This window comes from Lactuca virosa, chromosome 1 (assembly GCF_052849685.1).
Source record: "Lactuca virosa cultivar CGN04683 chromosome 1, Lactuca_virosa_CGN04683_v6, whole genome shotgun sequence".
NCBI classification, from domain to species: domain Eukaryota; kingdom Viridiplantae; phylum Streptophyta; class Magnoliopsida; order Asterales; family Asteraceae; genus Lactuca; species Lactuca virosa.
The window spans coordinates 222,827,672-222,854,702 of record NC_136426.1 but is presented as its reverse complement, the minus strand read 5'-3'; the positions used below and the strand labels follow the sequence as shown (position 1 = coordinate 222,854,702).

The window sequence follows — 27,031 nt, the reverse complement described above, 5'->3', positions numbered from 1 at the left end:
TTTACCCCAAACGCTACTGGCTCCAACCCTACCGGCTCTTTCTCCCTCATGAACTTATGTAGGAGGGTGATTTTTGATGGATCCAACTTTAATGATTGGATTCGTAACATCCGCATGGTCACCCGCTACGAGGAAAAAGAATATGTCCATGATAAATAGCTAAAGGAGATTGATGAACAAACTGCTACTCATGAACAACTCGCTGAGTATAGGGCTCATGAGAAGGACACGACAAAGGTGGCATGTGCCATGCTTGCCACTATGACAGCTGAACTCCAAAAGTCCTATGAGGAGTACTATCCTTTCGAGATGCACTAAGACTTGATGGAAAGGTACCATCAAAGTGCTCGACAGGAAAGGTATGAAAATCATTTCCTCCATGATAACAACAAAACTGAAGGATGGAGAGTCCATCATGGCCTACTTGTAGAAGATGCATAGATATGTGGACCGCTTGCTGAAGTTGAATGTCAATTTTGATGAAGAGTTGGCTATCGACATTATCCTACACTCTTTACCTTCTTGTTATGATCAGTTTCGTATGACTTGTCATATGAACAAGGAGGAAGTCACTCTTAGCAAGCTTCAAGGCCTTCTCAGAACTGCTGAAAGTAGTTTGAAAGGGAAATCTGTTGTACCTACTCCTATTGTTGCTGCCCCACTCCTGGCAAATGGACATGGTAAAGGGAAGAAAACGAAAGCTCCTACAAATAATCACAAGGGAAAGTCTCATGATGGATCATCTTCTAGTGGGTCGAAAGGTGGTTCTGCTGCTACCTCTTCCAATCTGAAAGAAGCAGAGTGCTTCTACTGTCATGACAAAGGGCACTGGAAATCAAGCTGCCCTAAATACTTGCAGGACATTAAGGATGGGAAGATAAATCTCACATTCGCAGGTATTTACACTATTCTATCTAATAACTCATCACATGTTAATTCTTGGGTCCTTGATACAGGATGTGGTTTTTACATTTGTTCTGATTTGCATGGTCTAAAAGAAGTACGGATGTGGAGCATGGGAAGATGAACTTGATCATGGGGAATAGGAAAGTGTCGCTTGTAACCAAGATTGGAGTTTATTCTTTATTGCTTAGCAGTCGATTAGAATTAGATTTGAATAATTGTTGCTACTCGTCAGATATGGCAAGAAACATTATTTCTTTTCATGGTTTGTATAAACAAGGTTTTAGATTTTCATTTAATAATGAAATTACTTCTATAAATGCTTTTTATAATGGAATTTTTTATTTTGAAGCATTGCCTTGTAATGAAATATATGAAACTGTGATGGTTGTAGAAAACTTAGGAAATAATGTATTGCATATTGATTCATCCAATGGTTTGGACAAAGCATGCTTGTGGAATTGTCGTCTTGGAAATGTTAACAAGAAGCGCATAGCCCAAATCCAAATGTATGGAGTGTTGGAGTCATTTGACTTAAAGTCGGATGACACATGCGAATCTTGTTTTCTTGGAAAGATGACAAAGTCACCTTTCACTGGTACTTGTGAAAGAGGTGAGGGTTTGTTGGATATCATACACACCGATGTGTGTGGGCCCTTCAGATCCGCTACAAGGGATGCTAACCGCTTCTGTGTGACTTTTACCGATGATTATAGCATATATGGGTATATCTACTTAATCAAGCATAAGTCAGAAACCTTTGAAAAGTTCAAAGAGGTTAAACAAGAAGTGGAGAATCAGCTGGGCAGGAAGATAAAGATGCTCCAATCCGACCGGGGTGGTGAGTATCTTAGTATTGAGTTCTAAGACTAACTTAAGGAATGTGGAATTGTTTCACAATTGACGCCACCTAGGACACCGAAGCTTAATGGTGTGGCTGAGAGGCGCAATCAAACTATGTTGGACATGGTTCGTTCCATGATGAGTCAAGCTTTGTTACCTATTTCATCCTGGGGGTATGCCTTAGAGACTGTCGCTCATATCCTTAATCTAGTCCCAACTAAAAAGGTTGCCAAAACACCTCACGAAATGTGGACAGGGAAGGTTCCCTCGTTGGCACATATCAAGGTTTGGGGTTGCAAGGCTTTCGTAAAACGAGAGACTCACGACAAGCTCGAACCTCGTAGTGAGCGTTGTATTTTCATCGGCTACCCACAGAAATCCTTTGGATATCTCTTCTATAGACCGAGTGACAATGTTGTCTTCGTTGTGAGGAGATAGGTTTTCCGTGAAAGAGAACTCATATGCCAAGAGGACAGTGGGAGGCAAATTGATCTTGAAGAGCTTCAAGAGTTAAGTGATGAAGGAACCTCAAACACTAGCACTCAACCCGAGGAGGAAACTCCTATTGAACCAATTGTCGAGTCATTACCTCTTCGACATTCCTCTCGAGTTAGGATGGCACCGGAGTTTCATGGTTTTCATATTACTACGGAAGGTGATACATTTATTAGTTATAGTACACTGGTAAATTTGGATGAGCCATCTAACTACAGGGAAGCCATGGCGGGTCCTGAGTTTGCTAAATGGAAAGACGCGATGGACAGCAAGATTGAGTCCATATATGACAATCAAGTTTGGAACTTGGTTGAAAATGTACCATGTCATAAGACGGTCGGGTGCAAATGGATCTTCAAGAAGAAGACCGACATGGATGGGAAAGTACACACATATAAGGCACGATTGGTTGCGAAGGGCTTTACTCAAACTCCTAGAGTTGAATATAACGAGACCTTCTCACCAGTAGCGAAGATCAAATCTATAAGGGTTATGCTAGCCATAGCTGCGTTTCATGATTATGAAATAAGGCAGATGGATGTCAAAACCGCTTTCCTTAATGGAAAGTTGGCTGGGGACGTTTACATGAGTCAGCCAGAGGGTTTTGTAGATGCGAAGTACCCTAATAGAGTGTGTAAGCTAGAGAAATCCATTTATGGATTAAAGCAAGCATCTCGCAGATGGAATCTTTGTTTTGATAAGAAAGTCAAAGAGTTCGTATTTTCGAGAAGCGAGGTTGAGTCATGCGTATATGTCAAAGCTAGTGGGAGTATAGTTAGCTTTCTAGTATTGTATGTGGATGGCATACTACTCATAGGAAACAACGTCCCAACCTTGCAGGAGGTTAAGTCCTGACTTGGGAAGTGTTTCGATATGAAGGACCTTGGGGAAGCTGCTTACGTTCTAGGGATAAGGATATTGAGAAATAGGAGTAAAAGACTAATAGGATTTAGTCAAAGTACCAACTTGGACAAGGTGTTGAAACTTTTTAGCATGGAGAATTCCAAGAAAGGAGAATTGCCTATCCAGAGCAATACCAAACTGAGTAAGACTCAGAGCCCGAGTACCGATGCCGAAATAGCATAAACGAGTCGAATACCATATGCTTCCACAATTGGCTCGATCATGTATGCTATGACATGTACTCTCCCTGATGTGGCCTTTGCCTTGAGCATGGTCAGCAGATATCAGGGGAATCCTGGTAGAGCTGACTATACTATGGTAAAGAACATTCCTAAGTACATACGGAGTACTAAGGATTGGGTCCTTACCTCGGTGGGAGTGATGACTTGAGAGTGACAGGGTATAGTGATGCCAGCTTTTAGACCGACAGAGATAATTTTCGCTCTCAGTCGGGCTGGGTATTTACTGTAAATGGAGGAGCAGTAACATGGAAATTTCCAATTAGGAGACTGTAGTGGATTCAACGTGCGAACCAGAGTACATAGTAGCAAGAAAAGCTTTGAAGGAGGTAATATGGCTGAAGAACTTTATCGGAGACCTTGGAGTTGTACCAGCTGTAAAGGAGCCTATGGAGATTTTTTGTGACAACGAGGGTACGGTTGCCTCAACCAAGGAACCGAGGGATCATGGCAGATCCGGGCACATTGACAGAAAATATCACTTCATAAGACATCGAGTAGAAAAAGGACTCCTCGTAGTAAAGAGGGTATCGTCAGAGGAGAACCTAGCAGATCCCCTTACGAAGGGATTGGATAGGGTTAGGCACTTGCAGCATGCTAGGAGTATTGGGCTGAAGGACAATATTAGTTTTAGTGATTATATGGCTATTTAGAAACTTGTATTAGATAAAATGTAATTAACATTTGATGATTAAATAAAAGTAGTTTTATTTATGAGTAAAGTTACTATCTTGTGTCAGTCGTTTACTATTGTTTCATTTTGCATGTTTTGACTTCCAGAATAATAAGATTATTCAATTTTTTCCACATTTGATCATACTTTGGAAGTAGGTTATGAAGTTAGATTTTCATGAATATGTTTGTAGATTGTCTAAAGTGGTTAGACATAGCAAAAGTTTGCTGCAACATTCATGAGTGCTCCTGAAATAAGATTTGAGTATAGGATTAAACCCACGCTCACATGAATCACTTCATGGAATTTATCACGAGTGATTGTGAGATGATAATATCATATGATCTTCAAACCAACATATATGAGTTGTTGATTACGAGTTGGTTGTGCATTGATAGTACGAAAATGCATTAGTAACTTGATGTTATAGAACGTGTTATTGTGTATAATTTAACAAGTAATTAGTACAAGAATATAATTCGAAGTTTATATGTTCCTTTTATCCTAAGAGGATTAAAAGCGATATCTTGGGCCCCTCGATGATTTTGTTTTGACTTATGTGTCAGGCCCGATTAGGACTCAATTGATGTGTTCAATTAAGTACTATGTCAAACAAATCAGAAATCGGGAAACAAACTGCTGGAAAATAAGTATGAGTATGTTCCATGTATTTGTCCACACGATATCTTGAAGAGCAGAGGATTTAACAATCCCTTATCTAAAGGACACGTCAGAATTCGACGGCGGATTTTGAGAGCTACGGTTGCTAATCGGATTTTGAAGTTGCATTGGCAGTTATAGTTATTAGACTTATCCAAGTGGGAGACTGTTGGATTAGGTGTCTAAGCCCATAACTACAATTGGTATGTACTTGACCCGATAGTAGCATGCTCCATTTCGGTTGCCTTCACCGGAGCAATTTGATAGGATGGATATTTGAGAAAGAGGTTATTTATGATTTATTAATATATTATAAGTATAATATATTAATTGAGAAATCATATTATTTAATTGGTATTGATCAAGAATTAATTTGGAATTAATTTAGTGATCAAAAGAGACTAACTAAATTAATGGGGACTGATTATGTAAATCAGTGATACATATAGTTTGGGCTAATGATCCATGATTGATTAGTAATGGACTAGGCTTATGTGAGATTTCATGAAGTGTTAGTCCAAATGAGTTATTGGATCAAAAGTCTAAGTGAATGGATTAGGGTTTTCAAGTGACCCTCAAACTTCCTCTTTTCGCCAACCTCAACCTTGCTAGCAGCTCTTCCCTTGATTATTTCCTCAACAGACTTGGCAGCCTAGATAGCTGCCTCCAGAGTAGGTGCCTGACATAGTGGCAGGGCATACTCCCATGGAAGTCCCTTTGCATACGTGTCGACATTCGTCAGCTCGTTTGGAACGATGCACAAAGCAAACTCCATTTTGTATGTGAAGCCATTGGTGTATTCATCAATGGACATGTTTCCCTTCTTCAATGTCAGGAATTGGTTCTCTAGCTCAAGCAGATTTTGAGCTGAGTAGTACTTACGCTTAAAGTGCACCAAAATATCTGCCCATGTCAGCTGTAGTGGCTCATTGGGGCTTATGGTCTTCCCCAGAGTGTTCCACCATCGAACAGCACCACCTCTGAACTAATGTACTGCATATGTGGTTTGTAGCTTGCATTTGCATCCACATGTTATGTAGGCCAACTCTATCTCCGATATCTAGTCCATAACTCCAATTGGATCTTCTTTCCCAGTGAAATTTGATGGCTTACAAGTTGTGAAGTCTTTATAATTGCATTCGTTCCTCTCGACTCCTTCATCTTGGTTATTACTCCTAACCACTGGCGGTTCAGCTTGACCAACAGTCCTACTGTAGTCCCCCTCTTTTGATTGTCCGTCATTCAGTTCTGGTTGTTCAACAGGCATCGAAGGTTCATCTCGGTTATTCAGAAATAGTTGCCTCATTTCTTCCGTCTGTTTAGCCATCATAGCCCAAATCATGGCTTGTACTCCAGCCATCGTGACTGGATCAGGTGCAACTTATACTATCGACACTTACTCAATCACTTGGGGATGAGGCTGCTGATTCCTATTCTGATTTGCATTTCCGAGTCCACTTCGGGTTCTTGCCATTTCGATCTATACACCAAAGTAGGTGAATTTAGATCTTTATTTACGATAAACGTTTAACTCCTCCTTATCACTCTGAAACGTTACATGCTAGTTCTAATATCGTAATCGAATGCTTAGAATCCTGAACACATAAGGTTTCCAGATCCGGTCAGCAACAGACAATATATCCGATCAAATAATAGCATATAAGGCATCTTTATAGCTATAACATAAATCATTTAGCACATAAAAGCATTTTAGGCAACTTTCCTAAAATAAAATAGTGCTCGTGTCTAAAATATGATAGACACTCATCTCATGATCATCGCTTAACATTATAAGTTTAAGTCTAAAAATCCTACAAATTCCTAGTTCGCTTAAACTAATGCTCTGATATCAACTGTGACATCCCCAATTTCACGGCCGGAAAAGACCGATTATGCTTATGATTTATAATAAAATCAGAGTAACTTTTTAAAGAAAGTGTTGCGGAATTTGTTCCCATAAAAATATAGATAAGAATTTATCAAACCATTTCCGAATAAATGTATTTTCATTACATTACAAAACTCGGGATGTCATTGTCAATACAGATCAAAAGCATAAACCAAAAACAACATAGGCCTTGCAACATTTCTATTTATTACTACTGGCCTATAATCCATCATCTCTCATCAGATCATCGCATCTATGCTCATGCGTCACTACATGTAATACAAGAAACTGAATGGGTTAGGCCGGGGAGCCTCGTGAGCACATAAGGTTTTCAACCCACAATAAATAAGTTTATTATTATTTTCATCAAATCATTCAACCTGATTACACATTCCCGTTATCCTCACTTTACGTCAATAAGGCATCTATTATAAGGGACCTAGCCTAAGGATTTTCATCGGGGCGACAAAACTGCTTAGAGGATACCTCATCAATTTATGTCAGATAAGGCAACCAAGAGGGGGATAGAGTACACCGGTGAACACATCATTCACAAACACCTACAGGTTGCAAGCCTGCTAGCCTCTCATCATTTTATTTCATCACACATCAACTATTTAATCTACCCATGTTTTACACAAACATATTGTAGGTATATTCAGTATAGATCTGAAAAACAAAGTTTAAATCTTTCATCCAACATAAATCTCAGGATATAAAATACATATACAGCTTAGATCTGAAAAACAAAAAATGTTTAAATCTTTCATCCAGCACAGATCTTAAGTAAACAGATAATATACACACATGGCACGTAATTTATATAAAATATTTCATATCTATGTGTAAGATGAAAGTAACTATGCACTCACTTGATAAGGTGGTGATTCCAACTTGTACAGCGCTTCGCTTCTTAAAAATATGATTTCCTTTGACGAAACCAAGAGGTTTGCTTGAAAACCGGGCTCTGTGGGGGCAGGGCTTTCCGAACCGAAAAACTCTTTTTCTCGGAGCCTTCGGGCGCTCTGGGGCTTCCTTCTAGTGCTAGGGAGGTTTCCTAGGCTTGGGTGGGTGTTTGGGAGGTTTAGAGAGAGAGAGAGAGAGAGAGAGTAGAGAGAGAAAGAAAGAGTGGAAGATGTGAGAAAATCGGCTGACCTCGCACCTCTATTTATAGGCCGAAGCCTCGGTCTACGCGGGGCGTACCTGCGGAGCTAAGTTAGGCGTACCTCGGTGCGTAGGGCGTTCACGTCTACGTTGTGCGTTCGTACCATTTGCGTGTCAACCATCGGATGATGCATCGTGGCTCACTTCAGACCTAATGTTGCGAGAACGCCGGGTGTTCCTCCTCTACGCGGGGCGTTCCCCTCGGACAGCTTCACAAATTCTTCTCTCGACTTCTAAAATTCGTAACTTTCGCATACAAGCTCCGATTTCGATGTTCTTTATATCAACGCGTAGGTAGAGACGTACTCTACAACTTTCATTTAGACTCTGTCGGCTAATTTTAATTCTATTTTTAAAGTTATATTTTTAACAGGCCGGGACAGGAAAAGTCCGTTAAAAATTTATAACTTTGTCATCCGATGTCCGTTTTCATCTGTCATTTTATCGTTGAGCTCCTATTGAAGAGATCTTCGATTCTTGTTTAACTTGTATTGGCTAAAAATCGCTCGATCTAAAATTCGAACTCCGGGGTGCACAATGTTATGCCAATTCTTAGAAAATTCATAACTTCCTCATACGAAGTCAGATTTGGACGTTCTTTTTATGCTTGTTCTCGGTTTAACGTATAATACAACTTTCATTTAGATTTCTAAGGCTAAAAAGCACTTTATCGTAAACTCACTTTTTACGTCACGCAGTGTCGTGCCGGTTTTGTCATGAAACTTCGACAAGTCATAACTTCTACGTTATAACTCGGATTTCGGCGTTCTTTATATCTTCGGAATCCTTGTCACGACCACTACAACTTTCTTCATAGATATCGAGTTTATCTAACATTTTATTTTTGACGCTTATTTTCATTGTTAATTTATTATATCATTATAAACAAGTATAAATCATATAAATTCACATAATTCACGTAATACTCAAATAATTCCTTTTTATTACTTCAAAATAAGTTAAATTTGTTGACCCTAACTATTACATCATCGAATCAATGTTTAGCCTCGAAACACGGGCGTTACAGGACTTGACCTTGATACAATCATGAGAGGATTAGGACACACGACTTTATAATAGTGTCAAGTTGTATTTCACTAGAAAGTTCAATAAACTAGTATGTATTTTACTTTCAGGTATTCAGTTAGGTTGAAGTGTTCAATTCTTAGATCTCCCTGATTCTCGAGTATTTGAATTGTTTAATACTAATAATTATTATATCGTTATTATCATTGCGCTATAAAAATTGATATTTTATGCAATATTTTAACATCGCTACATTGCTCAAATAAAAATAATGGATATTATACTCTATCGCTACATTTCTCAAATAAAAATAATTGATATTATACTCTATCGCGAGATGATATGACGTTTTAGGCTATGTTTAACGTACTAGAAGAAAAGCTTGTTGTTAGCTGAAAAACTAGATGATAGCTGAAGCTGAAAAGCTAATTGTTAAATAAAAAGTTAGTTGATAGCTGAAAAGCTAGCTGGTAAAAAATGACGTTTGGTAAAACTAGCTGAAATATATAAAATCACATAAAAATGGCTATAACTTTTTTTATTTGAAAAAAAAACAATGTTCTTAAAATTTAATTTTTACAAAATGAGCATAACCATGAAAATTTTAAAATTTTAAATTTTTTAGTTTTTATTAAAAAAAACCCAGAATTTTTTTTTCCAAAAATCATGAAATATAAATGATACTTTTACTCATTATACTAGTGACTTTGTAAAAAGAATTTTTCAAAAATAAGTTTTTGAAGTGTTTATTTTTAGTTTTAAGAAATATTTGTTTTAGAAAAAATGTTGAAGATAATATGATCCAAAGAGTGATAATTCAAAATATTTATGATTCAAAAAAAAACCTTTTAATTCAACTTGTTTATGATCTTTAATTTGTTATTATCTAGAAATATTTTTTTGAATAAAAACTTTATTTAATTGAATATATTATTGATCCAAAATTATATAATTTAAAAAATGATTTCATTTTAAATAATATGATTCAAAACAATTTGATTCAAAATTTTATGATCAAAAAATATTATGATTCAAAAATAGTATAAATTGAAAATATTATGATCCTTAATATTCCTCTTATTTAAAATTTTATAATTGTTAAACATTAAAAATTTAAACTGAGATTTAATTTAAAAATAAAAAAATCGAAAAAAAAAACAAAAATACACAAACACACCCGTATCTTCAAGTACGTAACAATGACATTAAAAAATAAAAAAATAAAAACAACAAAAAAAAAAGGAAAAATTTATTAAAATAAACAAAAAATAATAAAAAATGTTAAAACCGAGTATATTTCCATTTAATTTTTTTTCGTATTTCTTAAAAATATTTTAAAAAATGAAATAACGAAAAAAAACAAAATAAACGAAAATAAATAATAATACCCACTTAAGTGACGTACCATTGATGATCGCCACACATTATTAAATCCCCGAGTTCGTATTAATTACCACGGGCGTGGGTTGCAAGCAAACGCACCACGCTCAAGTATTGAGTTTGACATTTATGCCCTTAACTAAATGGGTGGTGAAGAATTGTCATCGCGGTCCTCAACATTTTTTGAGTCCCCACCGGAACCGGACCTATATATATATATATATAAAGAGAGAGACAGAGAGAGAGATGAATGTTCAAATGAGAACAATTATGAAATCGAGAACACAAGAACAAATATGGGCCACATATTTCTTTTTGCCGCAAAACCCTCCACGTACTGGCGTGACGGAGGAGCGTAATCATATCGCATATTGCAAATCTGCCACTTAAGCGCTCCAGCATACCGGGACGACAGAATAGATAATATGAATCACAAGTATTGTGTGAATATATGACCAGATTCTGACTATGATTAAAAAGAATGAAAGGGTGTGATATTGAGGTACATGTTATTAAAATAGACTAGCATAAATTTTATAAATATAATTATTATTTTTTTAATGCAATTATGATATTTAGTAAATAGAGATAAATGATAATTATCTACATTTTAATAAACAAAGTAAATTTAATTAATAAAAATCAAATCAAATCTCATTTTTATAGAACATATTTAAATTAAATCATATTTTTTTATAATACTTATTCATTTAACACATGAACAAATATTTTGATTCTTTCATTCTTAAAAACTATGATTTTATGTAATAGTTTTTTTAGTCTTTAGGTTTTAAAGAATACAATATTTTGACAAGTAGCATTCTTAAATAATTCACCTCATATATAAAACAATAATATATCACTCCTTAAGAAAAATATAATACGATACAATCAATAATATATAATATGAAAATAATAACCATTTTTATAACATAATACAAGAATATATAAAATATTATAAAGAATATAGACAAAATTGTATACTACATTTTTTAGAAATCTTTTATCATTTACTAAGAATATACAAAAAAAAATTATAATATATGATACATTCTTGAAGAATCTTTAATATTCTTGAAGAATAAACATTTCTGAAGAATATTTATTATTCGTGAAGAATATGTCTTTGCTTTTTGCAGGTTTTTTCATGTCTCTATTTTTAATACATGTACCATTCTTGAAAAGTAAGTCCTTTTTTTCCAATCTTTCATTATTAAAATATATGTTGGTCTCTATCCTTTATTTTTCAGTATCGACAAAAGCCGTTGAACACATACTACATTGAATTTCCATATTCTTTGATAATACAAACAAAAATAAGTAAAGTGAATAAATTCTTGCAGAATGTGGGTGTGTGTGTGTTTGTGTGTGTATATATATATATATATATATATATATATATATATATATATATATATATATATATATATATATAAAGCGAGTTCAACTACATAGAAATGATGAACATATAGTATGCTTTAGAAAATGTGTAGCTTAAACTGTAAACTTCTAAAAAAAGTAATAAATTCTCTATGTTCATATCATAATTCTCAGAGAATTTTCGAACCTAAATTCATACTTGGAAAAATAGCAACAAATAACTTCTTAATTGTTATTAGGAAAAAAAATTGTCCATGCCACTTTCATAACTAGAAAAAAAAACAATTTGAATTTTGTTAATGTTTACAACATAAAATCATAATTATAAAAAAGAAAAACGAGTTTGGGAGGACATGATGGATTCACCTGTGACATACTCATTTTCATGGCTAGAAAAGACCGATTTGTATATACTTATTTAAAAATCAGAGTATCCGTTTTGAGGAATAATATTGCGGAATTTGTTCTCAAAAACATAATAATGATATTATCAAAGCATTATTGAAGAAATGTATTTTATTTATATTAAAACATTGAGATGTCATTGTCAATACAAAAACATAAGCATAACGAAATATTACAAGCCTTACAGTAATTAAACTAGTGGCCTAATACTATTTAAATCTCTCAGCAGAATGTATCTTTAATATTGCTACCTGTGATATAATAAACTAAGTGGGTCAGGTTGGAAAACCTAGTGAGCAGATAGGGATTTCAATCCCATAATGTTATAACTTATATATATATATATATATATATATATATATATATATATATATATATATATATATATATATATATATATATAATTTCACCTCATATAAGCAATTTACCCCACCCCGTCGATCCTCATAATGACACGCTCCATACTTTCGGATTTAAAATGAACGGATTTACCTAATCCATACTCCCAGATCAAGTATGAACAACTATGTCTAATCCATGCTCTCAGATCAATGACAGATGACTATGCTCACTCCATACTCTCGGACTAGGGACGAATAACAATGTCTAATCCATGCTCTCGGATTATTGACAAATGAATATGCCTAATTCGTACTCTTGGACTAAGGATGAATGACTATGTCTAATCCATGCTCACGGATCAAAGACAAATTTTAGAGTTCTAGCCTCCGTGTATATCTCACCCGTACTCTTAAGGAGATACTACCCGAGATTCATCTTAATTAATTTAGGTTTATTCTATAAGTCCTAAATCATGATATATTATCAGATTTGTTCTTAACACATATTTCAGGCAATATCAAATATTTCACACATAAACATATATCTAATACTTTAATTAATACTTGTATTAAAATGATGTTCATGAAAGGGACCATGCACTCACTTGTTAAAGTGATGACTCGAAACTTGGACAGCGCTTCGCTCCTAGAAACTGTCTTTTGCTTCGACGTAACCTAGTATTATTATCATTGAGTCTTAGTCTAATATTTCTTGTGACTAATTATTAGTCTAGATTCCTTATTAATTCAAAGTCTACTTCAAGATCTATCAAGTAAGGATCAGCCAGACAGGACAGGTGGGAGGCATGATCATTTCGGCGTATAGTCTTTCTGAAATCTGTCAACCAAGCCAACGTGACCATTCTAGGCACCTCTCCTGTAAGTAGATTAATTAGTATAACGACTTGGAATCACTAATAAATCTTGTTTGTAGGTTCATAATAACGATAATGAACTTAAACATAGTTTATACTTAAAGTACAGTAAGCATAACTCAACTTACAGGTGGTTTAGCGAGAAATCGGACTTTGTGCGCAGAGCTTCTAAACCAAACGCACTATTTTTTGGGGCTTGCTGGCTGTCCGAAGCTTCGCTACTAACACCTAGGAAGTGCTAAAGAAATCCATTGAGGCCTTGGGGGGAGAGAGAATAGAATGTAATGGTGTGAGGAAAAGAGTAAAAATCGAGGTCTATTTATAGGTTGGAAGTGGTATAGTACGTTGGGCATACTAGGTGCCATGTGTCAGCATTAGATCGCAAGCCTTGGGGAGGAAGATGTGGTGCCAGATCGTGACACGTGTCGTCCTTTTGTTAATCCGAAAAATAATTATCTTGTAAAACCCATAACTTTTGCATATAAGCTCCGTTTTTTACGTTCTTTATGTCCACACATCTTTCGTGTCGACTCCATCGGCTAATTTTGACTTTATTTTTAAAGTTATATTTTAACAGTCTTAGAAAGTTAAAGTCCGTTAAAATTTCATAACTTTGTCATCCGACGTCCGTTTTCGACTGTCTTTATATCGTTAAGCTCCTATTAACGAGATCTTCAATTCTCATTTAGATTGTCGGCTAATAATCGATCAATCTAAAATTAGATTTCCAAGCTATATACACTACTACGCTGAATCTTAGAAAAATCATAACTTCCTCAAATGAAGTTAGATTTGGATGTTCTATATATGCACTCTCTCGGTTTAACGACTTCTACGACTTTGTTAAGATTACTAAGGCTAAAAAGTAATTTATCAAAAATTTACTTTTTAGGATAAGCGGAGTCGTGCCGGTTTAATCGCAAAACTTTGACGGGTCATACTTCATTGTTATAAGTCGATTTTCAGTGTTCTTTCTATGTACGAAATCCTTGTAAAATATACGATAAGTTTGGTTAAGATTATTTATCCTAAATAATCTTCTATTAAAAAATCATTTTTAACGCTTATTATCTTTAAATTGACTAGCTCGAATCTGCGGGTGTTACATCACCCTTACATATCTAAATTTTATGCCTAAATAATCTATATTTTTACCAAATTTTTTTCAAACTAGTCAAATTAGTTTGGATTTAAGTGACAAAAAGTTCATCAACTAAATTACATTAATTTTGCAAATATTGAATTTGATAATTTTAAAAATAAAAAGTGTTATAATTTCTATAGAAACTTGGTCGGATATTGGAAATCAATACGAAGTTTTAAAAGCTAGAAAACAAAATTAACAATAAAAAGTGAAGCACTTTTCGGATGAAGTGAATTAATATCAAACGTCAATTTTAATACCAAAACTTTGTCAAACAAAAAAACCAAATAAAAAATACGTAGCGTTGATTTTAAATTGAATAAAATTTCGAGGTTTCCTTGATTTTAACGAATAAGATCACCCTTTTTTCTACAATTGGATTTCCTTCGTCAGATGTCAAATTGAATAATTAAAACCATGTAAAATAAAATAAACAAATTAACAATATCTGATATTGATTTAAACCATTTCTAGGTTTCAAAAATTATAACCAACAATAACATCTTTTTTTTTCTTTTTTGACTCCATACACGAACAAAAGTATCATTTTTCAGTATAAATTGATGAAGATCATAGGAACAAGTGATGATGGCATAGGGAAAGAAGATGAAGATGAAAAAATGTAATTTGTAATTAATAATTTTATCCCTAAATAGTTGCAGTATTATTAATTTTTAATTATAAATTTATTATAATTACGTTATAAATGATTGGTCCATATTTAGCAATACATTCACACAATATAGTGTTAATACATGAACCTAATTCTCTCTCTCTCTCTCTCTTTATATATATATATATATATATATATATATATATATATATATATATATATATATATATATATATATATATATATATATATATATAAGAGCTATGTTCAAATGTTTCTAGCAACTATTGTATGTATGTATGCACCAATGAGAATTGAGGAAATAATAAATCATTAAATAAATCATTTAAGGGTATTATAGTAATATTTACATATTTAATTACTAGGTGTAAAACCCGTGTATTACACGAGTTAATTAAACAAAAGATTAAATATTAAAATGTAACCGTTAAGTATTTTTTAAATAAAATTTTGAAATAATAAATGAAGAAACATATTAATTATAATTACTCTCACATTTATTATATTTAATACTTTACATATATAAATATAGAAGTTTTATGTGACTTTTTATTATAAAAATTGAAAAACCCAACAATTGACATGTAGATATTAGTTATTTCAAAAATATAATAAAATAACAAGTGTCAAAACTCATGAGAGGTTGATACGTGTCAAAATGAATCTTCATTTATTATAGTTGATATATGGTAATTCATTAGCTTCCTAAAACCTAGTCTTCTCCCCTCTTTATATTCAAACGATCGGCCTCAAAAATCATTGACCATCACCCTCTATAGGGTTTCGTTTGTACATTCCACCGAGCCACCCTCTCTGAAATCGATTTCCACGACATTGGTGGTGATTTTGATTTTGATTGAAAGTAGGTATTGGTTTCAGAATCAATGTTCCTGCCATCACCACCTACACCTTCGTCAGAGCAATCTTCACCAAAAAAGGGCTTTGTTTTAATTCTACCAGTGATAGATATATGTGTCGACTATGTTCTTCTTAAATGAAGGTAAACCCTAATTTCATATTGTTACTACTTTTTTAATTGATACGCTATTTTTCTAGAAAAAACTTAATTTACATCGCCAAGTCTAGTGGCGTCTTCCTCCTGCTTTCGTCTTCCCTCTATGGCCTCCCTCTTTTCAATATCTTTTAAATTGTGTCCCAAAAAAAGAAACATAAACGCATAAACTTTGTGGTCTAATTTGGGAACCCATTAAAATGTGGATTTCTTCCAATTAAAAAAGCCTTCAAATTTATTTATTTGGTTTTACTTATTGCTTCAGCATCTTTATTGAATTTTCGAAGAAATTGTGTTCCAACCATTTTTGAGGACTTGAATTTACGTTATCATATTTCTTATATTGTCCAGAATTTCTATTAAACAAATAAACTGTTTTTTGAATATTTAACAAAAATTATTGACATTCTACATTGTGAAGTATACACTAAGTATCATAAGTTCTCTCTGTTTTTGTGACATCCCCTAATTTCTCAGCCAGAAAAGACCGATTTAATTTATGCTTTTTAAAATAAAATCAGAGAAATCTTTTCAAAAGATGTTGCGGAATAGGTCCCCAAAATAAAACATGATAAAAGTTTATCAAAACCCTTCTTTAAGAAGGTATATATATATATATATATATATATATATATATATATATATATATATATATATCAAAACCTCGGGATGTAATGTTCCGATACAGATCAAAAGCATAAACAAGACATTATAAGCCTTTCAATAGTTATTTACAACTAATGGCCTATAATCCAAAAATCTCTCATCGTTCTCCGACTATGCTCGGGGTCCACTACCTGTAATCATAAAAAGCTGAGTGGGTCAGGCTTGGGAGCCTGGTGAGCATATAGGGTTTTCAACCCACAATAATAATAACTTATTAAATTCACCAATCAACAATAACCCTGATTACCCATTCCCGTTGTCCTCACTTTACGTCCCTAAACACCTAACACAAGGGACTTAGCCTAAGGAATATCATCGGGTTGGACACTACTGCTAAGGGGACTCCTTAGCCATACATGTCCTAAAGGCAACCATGAGGGGGATTGGAGTACACCAATGAACATTTAGTTCATCAACACCTACAAGTTGCGAACTTGCTAGTGTACCACTGGACTGTCTAGAAAGGTCCGTGATCGTCATCTATACTCCGCTAGACGACTACAACGATAACACCAACAACAACACCGACACCGAGGCCTCTCATTATTTTAACACCCACCGACTGTTTTGTCTACCCATGTTCTACCCAACATATTTGTAGATAAAATACATATACAGTTTAAAACTTGTATAAAACATCTATTCAACAGTCACCTCAAATAAACAATTAACATATTTACACATAGCACGTATTTCAAGCTAAATACTTCATATCTATGTGTAAAGTGAAAGTAACTACACACTCACATGATTTGATGATAATCGGGCAGCAATTCATTTCCTAAAACGTTCGTTTCTAATAAAACCGGGAGTTTTATTGAGAAACCGGGCTCTGCAAAGGTCGGGCTTCGAAACCGAAAAGATAAATTTTTCGGGCTTCACGGGCACTTTGTAGCGTATACTGGGGGTTATAATCGATATAGGGGCTTCGGGGGATGTTAATATGAAAGAAATATGAGTTTAGGGGCTAAAATTGACATTTTTCCAAAATATACCCGGGAGGTCTCGCACCCTCCTATTTATAGGGGCGAGCCTCCTGATCCAACGGTTGAGAAGCCTCCAGGTGGCGAAGATCCGAAGTTTGCAGGGCATAGGCTCGCACGTGACTGCGCATGCGAGGGGGCTGCTAGCCTCTTGTGATTGGACCGAAGCCTAGGTCCAAAGTAGGGGGGTTGTGGCAGCCTTGCGAGGGTTCGGACATGTGCTAGAGGGTACGTGTCGCTTTCTCAGTGGACCACTTCGGATCAGCTTCAGCAGCTCGGATGACTCATCGCTTTTTCGGACACGTGGCACCTTCTAAGCGAGGGTGAGGTGGCCGAAGTCCACCTTGCGAAATTTCTCGGTTTTAGCAATTTTTCTCGTTTTTCGCGCCAAAACTTCTAAAATCCATAACTTTCGCATACGAGCTCCGTTTTTTGACGTTCTTTATATGCACGCGTAGGTAAAATTATGCTCTACAACTTCCGTTTAGACTTCGTCGGCTAATTTTGACTTTAATTTTTATATTATTATTTTTAACAGACCGGGACAGGAAATCGTTAAAAATTCATAACTTCTTCATCCGACGTCCGTTTTCGTCAGACTTTTTACCGTTGTGCTACTATTTACGAGACCTTCGATTCTCCTTTAGGTTGTGTCGGCTAAAAATCACTCGATCTAAAATTCGAGTTTTTAGCTGTCTACTGCTAAGCTTAAACTTCGAAAAATCATAACTTCCTCATACGAAGTCAGATTTGGGTGTTCTTTTTATACCTACTCTCGGTTTAACGAACACTACGAGTTTTGTTTAGATCACTAAGGCTAAAAAGTAGTTTATCGAAAACTCACTTTTTACAACATTCAGCACCGAGCCGGTTTTGTCGTGAAACTTCGACATGTCATAACTTCTTCGTTATAACTCGGATTTCGGCATTCTTTATATATCCGTAATCCTTGTCGCGACCACTACAACTTTCTTAATAGATATCGGCTTTATTTAAAATTTATTTTCGACGCTCATTTTTATTCTTAATTAATTAACTCCTAGTAATTAAGCATAAAACACATAACACACATAGAATTCACATAATTTCTTTTTCATTTCTTCAAAATGAGTTACAAAGGTTAACCTAGACTATCATATCAAGATTAATGCCTAGGCTAGAAACACGAGTGTTACAGTTTTCTGAACTATTGATGTAGTGATTTATTATTAAGGTAATAACTATATGTTGAAGTGTTATTAATTTGCTTGATATTGTACTTGTGAAATTTATATTTGTTTCTTGTGATTTGATCTGTGGGTTGGATATGCGGTAATTGACTAATTCCATATTTAATACATACTTTCTAGTAATTTTTACAATCAACATGCTTGTGAAATATTTGACCAGTTGTGTCTGTGGTAAGGATGAAATTTCCAAGTAAATATTGCTAAAACACGCATGTATTCTGCCATATTCTATGTATTCTACCAGAATATATATCAAGATCTTGAAGAATCTATGCATTATTAACCTTGTAATTCTCAGTAGGATACCATTAGTGTTTGTTTGTTTTTTTTACTTTTTCTCTCTTGTAATGTATAAAAAAATCCAATTGGTGTTGTTTTTTTTAGAAGAAATTAGTCTATTATGATATGAAAGTTAAGTATGAGGTGTGAATGGATGTGTCTGTATTCTGTCAGAACTTATTTATATAAATCCATTCTTTTAGAACGTTTGTATTCTGGCAGAATGTTTTATTCTGGCAGAATGTATTTTAAAGTGATAGTTAATTGCAAATAACATGTTTTTAACCATTATTAATTTTGGTTGTATTTGTGATAGGAATGGATGGAAGAATGCGTTGAATACCTAATAGGAATAACTTGAATAATGAATAAAGTTTGATCACACTTACATTTTAATAATGCTGTTTATTTTTGAAGAATTTTATTCATTTTTTGTTGATATTCTATTAGAATGTGTATACTTATATTAAAATGTATAAGACTTTTAGTCTGTAAGAATATGTATGAATTTGTATTTAAGTTCGGATGTATAAGAATATATTAGAAGGTTGTTATTTTTCAACCTCGGATTCAAGAATTTTGTTATTCTTCAATAATATTCTAATAAAATAAAATTCTGAAAGAGCATAATTCTACAAAAAAAAAATATATTCTGACAGAATAAAATCGGTTATGTTTACAAATTACATTACAATTAAAATTGAATTAATTAAAAAATTGAATTAATTAAAAAAATTAAGATTTTTAAAATTAGGAGAATTAATTATCCCTAAAAATCTGAAAATTTCCTGTAGTTAATTGTCCAAAATACTATTTTGCTAAAATTTGTGTGATTATATGGTACATGCTATCCTATTGTAATATCATACACTCTAAAATCATGTTCATTAATTAATTCAATCCGTTGGTCCTGTACATTCTGACACATAATAGTTAATAAAAACAAAATAAGTAAGCGTGATATATATATATATATATATATATATATATATATATATATATATATATATATATATATATATATATACGCCTTGTAGGGATATAGTTCCATTTTGGTGTTAAGAAGACGACGTGAAATAACATGTAAAGGCGAGGATTATTCTCCATCTTTGGTGACTCAATCTGAAGTGGGGATCCCTTGGAGATCCCACATCTTGAATGATTCACCCACTTGAAATTATTATGATTTGTCTTTTTGTAGATCCATTAGAAACTTCTCTTTTACTGACCATTGACCATAAAGTAATCGCCGTGGATTTGAATGTTTGTTGTGGCCTGTGGGTTTAAAATTGTTTATCATCATTCTTGGATGAATCATTTTATTCTTTTTAATTTCCTTCTTTGTTTACAAACATCCATAACGCAGGATAGCGTAACTTTTACAAATGAAATTTCTTAGTCATGTTTCTATTCTTTTTTTCCTATTAGATGATCTGTGTGAGTAAATGGTTGAAAATTATTTAAAAAATAATGATAAACTTTACAAAGCTGACTGACGGGTATATATATATATATATATATATATATATATATATATATATATATATATATATATATTATCTTTATGGGGATATATTAATTTCCTTGGCTTTCTCTACTTGCACGGTTGTTTTTCCGACGTATATTTATATCTATTAACTAGTTTATAATTTATAACTTGTGCTAATTATGGTTACAAAATTAATTAAATTTTAATATTAAAAGCTCAAAATTATTAATTAATCATTTTAGATAAATTATTAATTAAAAGATATATTTTAGTTATATAAAATTATAATCGTTAATTTAAATAAATATGCGACCTTATAATTTGTGTTAATTTTATTTTAATTTTTATTTTAATGTCATTAATTTAATGTAAAACCGAAACCGAAAAAACGAAAACGAACCAAAACCGACAAAACTAAAATCGAGAAACCGAAACTGAACCCAAACCGTTGAGATTAGGTTTTAATTTCTAAAAACCGAAAAATGGGTTATGGGTTCGGTTTTAGTACTTAAAACCGACCCATAGGAACCGATGGGTTGAACCCGACTTAAAACTGACCCGTCCTATATTATATTATTAAAATTTTTATATATTTTAATAAAATAGAAAATATATATACCATTTATTTGTTTTTGTCCCTTCGGAAAATAGAAAGCGGAAAAAAAACCTAATCAAGACATATCTCGTCTCGTTCTCTTCTTTACTCTTCACTCTTCAGCCTCAAGTCGCAAGTCCTAAGGCTATGGGGAGTGGTCACACCCATCCCACCAGAAAAGTGCTGCCACATGTACGCCACGTCACATTCACACCCAACCCACCACCAACCTACTAAACATTGGAAATGGTTACCACTCCACATTATTTATATTTTTATTTTTTAAATTTAAAACATTAGATTAAATAAAAAAAAATATTATTATAAACTTAAGTAATCATTTTACTAATTAAAAAATCATATAAACATATTATTAATTTTTAAAATTAAATAAACATAATTATATGTAGTTAAGGGTTTAACTTAATTCAAATAAAAGTGTAAGGGTATAATATGATTAAATGACAGAATCTCAGGGACCAAATTTGTAACTTCCATTAAAACCCGTTTACAATTTGGTTGTCTTCTTCACCCAATTTCTGGAAAACGGGTATATCCTTTTTTTTTTCTACTTCGATGATTAAAAGAAAAACCAACAAAATTAAGGGGCAAACGGTCAAAAAAGAAGCAAGCCAATAGGAAGCTCCGTCTTCTCGCGTCTCCGGAGCCACGTCACGCGCAGCCCACCGGCTTTGGGGGCGGTGTTCACGCGTGGGAGAGGCTGCCACCTCAGCCCAAGACGCGTGAAAAACCTCCCATAGCCTAAACTCTTCAGCCTTCACTCTCGATCTCGTTGTCTTTCTGCCTTGCAACTTCCGATTTCGCATTGCCGATTTGTCTTTAGTCGAGTCTAGCTCAATTTTTAGCCATCAAATGGCAAAGGCACAGCCGCAATTTTCATTTTGGCAATAACCTGCTTGGTCGCAATTTCCAATTTCGCGATAACGAGTGCATTGTGGTGGCCGGTGGTGCAGCGGTGGCTGGTGGTGAACGTTAGCAGAAGACAGAAGGAGAACCCAAAAGGAACCGAGAAGGAAGGTACATCTATTATCTGTATGAGTTTTTTTAACATCCTGAGTTTTTTTTTTCTTCGGTTTTTTCACATATCACATATGTAAGGCTGATTACAAGTTTTGATACTGTTGGTACATAGTATATTTTATTATCAAGCTTTGATATTATTGGTAGATAGTATATTATTACAAGTTTTGATATTACAAGTTTTGATATTGTTGGTACATAGTATATTTTATTATCAAGCTTTGATATTATTGGTAGATTATCGGTGATGAGATTTTTGCTAAACTGTTATGGTGGTCTGGTGGATAATGTTTCTGGTATTAAAAATTGTTATGTGATTTTAAGTAGCATTTTAAAAATTAAAGTAGCACATATTGTTTGAGGAATTTATGCCACAAGTTGGAAAAATTCTAATCGATACTGTTTACAAAATAGTGTGATAATTTGATTTTTTTTTATGTTCTATTCGTGTGTTCATAATTCATTAAATTTTTTTTCCATAATTTGATTTTTTTATTATTATTATTTTTATGTTTTGTTCATAATCTGATAATGTCATGTGTTTGTTTTCACTGTTATAATTGTTCAATGCTCACATTTTTTTTGTTTAATACTTTAAGTTTAATGTGTTTAATTGATCTTGAATATGTTATTTATGTTCAATGTAGATGGAAGGATCTCAAAAAATAGTTGATGAGGCTGAAAGTAGAAGTAAACAATCTAATCCGGATCCACAAATTGCTAATGTTGAGGAAGATGAAGAAGTTGGTGAAAATAAAGATGGTTGTCAAAAAGATTCTTGGGTATGAAAGCATTTTCATAAACGGAAGATAGATAAGACTTTGAACAAAGTGAAATGCCCATATTTTCCTAGGTTGACCTATACACACACCAAGAGGAATGGTACGAGCTCAATGGGAAGTCACTTAAGACTCTATAGTGTAAATTCTCCGGTTTATGATCTTAAAGGCAAACCCGATAATTTGAAAAAACAATTTTAAAAATCAGGAGAATCAGGGGCTAGTTCTTTGGAAGTTCATTCCTTTAGCCAAGACAAGTGTAGGAAATCGTTAGCCCGTATGTGGGTAAAAGACAATCAACCATTTAGTGTAGTTGACGATGAGGGATTTTGGGAGTTTGTATCGGACTTGCAACCTCTATTTAAATTTTCATGAAGGTGGACCGTCGCAAGGGATTGTTTGAATTATACAAAGAAGAGGAGTCTCAACTTAAGGATGCTTTAAAAGATCAAGTTGTCTCAATTACCACCGATACTTGGACATCCGTACAAAACACTTATTACAGTTGTCTAATGGCACATTGGATTGATGATGAGTGGGTTTTAGGGAAGAAAATTCTAAATTTTTGTAAAATTGCAAATCACAATGATATGACTATAGGAAACCTGGTTTATTCATGCTTACAGAATTGGGGCATTGAGAAAGTGTTTATAGTGACTATGGATAATGCTTATTCTAATGACGGGCCAATTAGGTATCTAGCGACCATGCTCAGGGGACCTCATTCTTTTTTAGATTGCAAGTACTTGCATTTGAGGTGTTGTGCTCACATTATAAATCTTTTAGTTAAAGACGGGTTAGAAGAGCATTTTGATTCCATCGAAAAGATCCAAAATGCTATAAAGTATGTGAGGTCATCGGGTGATAGGTCTGCTACTTTCAAAGAATGTGTTGAGAAAGTGAAGATAAAATGTCCTATGAAACCATGACTCGATGTAGAAACAAGATGGAATTCAACGTTTTTGATGTTGGAGACGGTGGAAAAGTATGAGGCTGTGTTTGATAGATATTTTATGAAGTATGCTATATTTAATTTTCTTATAATTTACATACTTACATTTTAATTTGTTTTTATTTTTACTACAGGCTAATTGCGGTTGATATTGGTTTCAAAACTTACTGTGGGAATAAGGATGATGGTAGTACAAGAAAAAGAAGAAGACATGAGAAACTTGTGGGGGCTCCCGATGCCGACGATTGTGAGGTTGCTAGGTATTTTTATTTTATATATTTTACTTCAAATGTGAAATCTAAAATATTTGGAATCTAATATTTTTTTATTATTTTGTTAGGTTTTTTATCGATTATTATTCTTCAATGTAACAAAAAAAGATTTATAGGTCTAAGTATGTGATAGCCAATTTATTTTTTTACTAAACATGTGACGATGCAAGCAAGCATTACCAAAATGTGTGGAAGCAAGGATGGGAAAAAGAAACGAATGACAATATCGATGAAAGAAAAGTATGATAAATATTGCGACAACATTAATAATATGAATTTCTTTGCTTCATGTTGTGGTGGTTCTAGATCCCCACAATTAGATGTGCTATCTAGAGTATTGCTTAGAGTTGATTTATGGCAATGGTTCTCTCAAAACAATTTTTTTTTTGGAGCGTGTCAATAAGACATTGATGGAGTTGTTTAAACACTTCAGGAACAAAGCACAGAGAGAAACATGTGAAAAGACAAAGGATGTATCATCTTCTATACAAACAACTAGTTATTTTGATGGTTGGGATGGAGTTTATTTGGAAGGTGATTTTGCAAGGTTTTTGGAACAACGTGGGAAAGGGGTTAATAAAACAAAGGTTGAAGTTTATTTATCAGATGGAATGGAAAAGAAGGTGGAGGAATTTCAGATTTTAAATTCGTGGAAACTTAATTCCATAAAGTTTCCTGTACTTTTTCAAGTGGCAAAGCATGTTTTAGGAATGCCGATCTCTAGCGTAGCATCAAAGTCGGATTTTAGTGTTGGTGGGAGGGTGATTGATGCAACTAGGAGCTCCCTTACAGAGACGACTGCAGAAGCTCTGATTTGCACACAGGAGTGGAACGTTCCAGTCCAATTGATACTCAACTTAAAAACATGACGACTACATATGTGGTAGAACTGCAAGAGTTAATGAAAATAGAACTTGGTAAGTATTTTTGCATAATTATAATTTATAAGTTTATAAATTAATACTAACTTTTTTTTATGTTTGTAGATGAATTGGGAAATGATGAAGTGATTCACATGGATGAAGATTGAGGATTCAAGATTGAACTTGGTTGTAAACTTGAAATGACAATTTCAATTTGGTTGTTTTAAACTTCGTTGTTTGGTACTTGTTTTTTGTTTCTAAAAACTTGTTAAATCTTGTTATTTGTTAAGCTTGGTTGTTGTAAACTTTTAGAAACATACTTTTGATGTTGTGTTGGTGTTTTAATTGTTTTTATTTTAAGATTTTTTTTAATCTAGGTTGTTATATTTGTTGCATTTTTTAAGTCAAAGATTTGCTAAAAAAATGGGTTACAACCCAAAACCCATGGGTTGAACCCAAAACCGATGAAACCGACCCATAAACCTAGAAACCGAAATCGACTTAAAACCGAACCCAACGGGTGCTTAAACCCAGAAACCAAAATTTATGGGTTGGATTCGGTTTTACCCTAAAACCGACCAAACCCGGCCAATGCTCATCCCTAGTTACACCTTTGTGATTTGCAATTTTACAAAAAAATAGATTTTTCTTCCTTAAAACCCACACATCATCAACTTAATGTACCGTTACACAACTGTAATTAGTGTTTGGTACAAATCTCCAAGTATCAGTGGTAATTGAGATGACCCGATCTTTTAAAACATCCTTAAGTTGAGACTCCTCTTCTTTGTATAACTTCAAACAATCCCTTGCGATGATCCGCCTTCTTAGAAATTTAAATAGAGGTTGCAAGTCCGAAACAAACTCCCTAAATCCCTTATCGTCAACTACACTAAATGGTTGATTGTCTTTTACACACATACGGGCTAACGATTTCCTACACTTGTCATGGCTAAAGGAATGAACTTCCAAGGAACTAGACCCCGATGCACCTGATTTTTGAAACTTAACAAAGATTGTTTTTTCGAATCACCAGGTTTGCCTTTAGGATCATAAACCCTAGATTTACCAAATATAGTCTTAAGTGAGTTCCCAATAAGCTCGTACTGTAACGCCCGTGTTTCTAGGCTAAGCATTAGTGTGATGATGTAATAGTTAGGGTCAACCATTGTAACATATTTTGAAGTAATAAAGAGGAATTACTTGAATATTATGTGATTTTATGTGCATTATACTTATTTATAAAATATAATAAGTTAAGAATAAAAATAAGCGTCAAAAATGAAAATATAGATAAACCCAATATCTATAAAGAAAGTTGTAGTGGTCGTGATAAGGATTCTGGAGATATAAAGAACGCCGAAATTCGAGTTTTAACGAAGAAGTTATGATCTGTCGAAGTTTCGCGACAAAACCGGCACGACGTTGTGTGACGTAAAAAGTGAGTTTACGATAAAGTACTTTTTAGCCTTAGCAATCTAAATGAAAGTCGTAGTATATGTTAAACTGAGAGAATGCATAAAAAAACACCCAAATCGGACTTTGTATGAGGAAGTTTTGATTTTTCCAAGATTTGGCATAACAGTGTGCAGCCCGGAGTTCGAATATTAGATCGACCGATTTTTAGCCGACACAACCTAAACGAGAATCGAAGATCTCGTTGATAGGAGCTCAACGATGAAAATACAGACGAAAACGGACGTCATATGACAAAGTTATGAATTTTTAACGGACTTTTCCTATCTCGGCCTGTTAAAAATATATCTTTAAAAATAAAGTCAAAATTAGTCGACAGTGTCTAAAAGAAAGTTGTAGAGTACGTCTCCACCTACCCGTGGATATAAAGAACGTTGAGAATGAAGCTCGTATCCGTAAGTTACGGATTTTCGAAGTCGGGAGTGTGAAATGTGAAGCTGCT

The 27,031-nt window shown here is 33.7% G+C and overlaps 1 long non-coding RNA gene across 1 annotated transcript; it reads left to right on the top strand.

The window, feature by feature from the left end:
• Window positions 1-24,118: 24,118 nt before the first annotated feature.
• On the top strand, window positions 24,119-25,338 carry LOC145108780 (uncharacterized). Its single transcript, XR_013708547.1, has 3 exons — window positions 24,119-24,238; window positions 24,684-25,167; window positions 25,237-25,338. It is a non-coding gene; the product is annotated as an uncharacterized LOC145108780 (long non-coding RNA).
• The last annotated feature ends 1,693 nt before the right edge of the window (window positions 25,339-27,031 follow it).